Genomic DNA, 3,299 nt, shown 5'->3' with positions numbered 1-3,299 from the left:
CTTGGTAACTTCTAAGAGAAAAGCAAGGTGGCAGTTTGGTAAGGATTCCATTAAGTCGTAGACTAGTTAGAGAGTAGTCTTTACAACACAAAGTCCTCCAGTACACACACACTTCTGCCTTATATGGGTATTATATAATTTACTTCAATGTTGTCTAGTGGTCTGTATGAAGTTCCACTATTTACCCATCTGCTTCCTTCCTAAGCATCTTGCTTCCTTTGACTCCGAGGGATTTTGCCTTCACTTTAGGTTTGTCCAGTGTTAGCATACAGATTTAACTGATTCGGAGATAATCTTGTATTCTACATAGCTGCTGGATTTGCTCATTAGTGGTAGTACAATTGTAGATTGCTTATGATTTCGAATATGCAAAGCCACACCATCTATAAGTATCAATAGTTCTGTGTTTTCCTTTTCTAAGTATCAGATTTTTCTAAAATGCCTCTCTGCATTTATTAGGACAATTCTGTGGTTTTGCCATTCATCTTGTTCATAAGTCATATTTCAGTATTGAATTCCGTGTGTTGAAACAATTTTGTTCCTGGATAAATCCTTTATAGACATGAAGCACAATTTTATCTGTTATTGCTGTCAGTCTGGTAGTATTTTCTTGAGAAATTTCACATCAACAGTGAGAAAACAAATGGCTGTATAATTTTCTTTCCTTTTATTGTATTTGCCTGGTTTTGTCATGGTTTACTGTCACAGAACGCCTTGATAAGTAGCTGCTGCTCTGTTCCATTATTAGAACAGTAGTAGCAGATACATGGCTTCAGAAGAAGGGAATTATATAGGGAGTATCAAGTCAATTTCCTTCATCTCTAGAGAAACCACTGACTCAGAATGGAAATTTTGGATTGTATCTTACTGTTGCTGGGCATCATCAAATTTGCACATTTATTTCAGATATGAAGGCTACAAGACTTTCCATGCAAATGTGGCCTTCTTGTTTTGAGACAGGGTTTCTCTGTGTAGCTCTGGCTGTTGAGGAACTCACTATGTAAATCAAGCTGACCTCAAACTCACAGAGGTCTACCGGTTTCTGTCTGCGAGGTGCTGGGATTAAAGTCATGCATCACCATGCCAGGTTCTCCATGTAGTTTTCACTTATGAATTACCTTATAAAAATATTCTCACAATTCTCATGTCTATAACCATAACAGACACCATAACAGCTATAAAGGAGACAACATCTAAGATAACTGGGTTCATAAAGCAAATGCAGAATTGTAAGCCACAAGACTGTTTGGGCTTGCTCAAACACAACTTTAGGAGTGGAATAGAACTTCTACTCATGTGTGAGCCAACCTTCTTCATTAAAGTTTGGATCCCCTGAAATCTGAATACAAACTACCATGAGACCTCCAATCTCTCTTTTAAAGACTATTCAAGCCAGGACAGTATGAAGGAGCTTCCAAAAGAAGGCAAATAGCTGACAAAACATCATCACTGAGGACGACTAAGGCCATAGAAAACAGACTTGACAGGTGCAGTGTTTGTTCTCTCCCGTAAGGCATATGCAGAGATTCCCAACTACCTGTAAGACTGCACATGAGGAGAAATCGCAAGAGGGAAATGACAATTATAAAGTAAGTAAACTGGCTATGACAATATTCCAAGTGAAGTTTTTGGAAATGAAAGGTAGAAAGACGGGAGGGAGAGAGGGAGGGAGGGAGGGAGGAAGAAGAGGAGGAAGAGGGGAAGGAAGAAGAGGAGAGGAGAGGAGTGAGGAATGCATTAGTGAATACAGGTTCTGAAAGAACAAATATAAAATGTGACGAACAAATGAAATTATCTTAAAGAAAACAAGATTTATCACTTCTTTGGTTTGGGGGAGTCAAATGTAGAAGGAAAAAGGTTTTGCATATAAAAACTGAGAAGCTGGCTGGCACCACACTTAGAATCAACAGTATTTGTGGCATGACAGAAGTGCAGGAGAAAGGTACTGTAATGTTTATGTGTGAGAATACCCAAACTACTGTTATGCATTAAAATTAGACTGTGGATTTTCTAGAAAATAATTAATTTTCAGAGACGATGATATTGTAGAATAATGAGAGAATATATAGACTGTATGAGACTATGTTTTGTTTTGAAATGAATAACTTATTCTCTATCTTGAAATTTTAATTTAATTTTGATGCTGTAAAGACTAACCAAAGTCAATAGAAGCAGTAGTTAGGGACAAAAGAATTTAAATCAAGGTATTTTTTCATCTCATATACAATGAGATGAATGTGGAACAGAATTAAAAATTAATGTATTTTTGACTCTTGGAGATTTAAATAAAATAATGGGATCATAGAGATTAGTGCTATCCTGACAAAATTAAATTTTGTTCCTTTCTGAATATGGATAGTTCTTTTGAAATTTGATGTCCAGACAAACGTGATAAATCTTAAGTCCCCACAAAGTTGATTGGTTTCCTTGATATTTCAAGTTAATTAATTATTCGAGGAATACAAAGTAAAGACCTGTTTGAATGAAGCATTGCATTATGTGCCAAAAGCTCAACTATGAATAAAGACAGAACAGCATTTTTAGATTATGTACTATTTACTGAAGTTATTTAGCAGTAAGATGATTCAAGTTTTTTTTTAGTTTCCTCTTCAAATATTGAAATATCAATAATATCACTTGTACACTAGTGACCTTACCACTAAAGAATTAATAGACAAAGTCATCTCTTTTACTGACATCAGATTTGAAGTTTGTAAAATGCTCCAAAGTGCAAGAATAGTTAGTACTGTGCATAAACTACCTCCCTTGAGTTCTGCATTTAATAAAATACCCATATACAGAGGTCTAGGGAACCAAGCATGGTGGTCCGGCCATCATCCCAGACCTCAAGACCAGACTTGGAGGCCAGCCAGCCTAAGCTACACAGAGAGAACTTAATAATAACCTATCTTAGAAATAAATAATAGCAATAGTTTTGAAAATCAATTCAAAGAAATGGATAAATGATTTCTAATTGCAGGGAAATAAAAATAACTTTGAACAAAGACTGATTGTTCTTTGTCTTTAAATTCAGTCCAGCTTATCTCTCTGGCTTGAAAATTTTCTGCCCATTTTCTCAACAACATATGAATAGAAACCATCTACAAATTAAATTACTAGTAAAATCTGGAGCTGGGGATTCACCTTAGTGATAAAATGCACACTTTGTATTCCTTGGACTCCATGTCTTGATATCTCTCTCTGTCTCTTTCTGTGTCTGTGTCTGTGTCTGTGTCTGTGTCTGTGTCTGTGTCTGTCTCTCTCTCTCTCTCTCTCTCTCTCTCTCTCTCTCTCTCTCT

The sequence above is a fragment of the Grammomys surdaster genome, unplaced genomic scaffold (assembly GCF_004785775.1).
Source record: "Grammomys surdaster isolate TR1022 unplaced genomic scaffold, NIH_TR_1.0 158478, whole genome shotgun sequence".
Classification (NCBI taxonomy): domain Eukaryota; kingdom Metazoa; phylum Chordata; class Mammalia; order Rodentia; family Muridae; genus Grammomys; species Grammomys surdaster.
The sequence above is the reverse complement of the archived record's forward strand: the minus strand, read 5'-3'. Positions refer to the sequence as shown.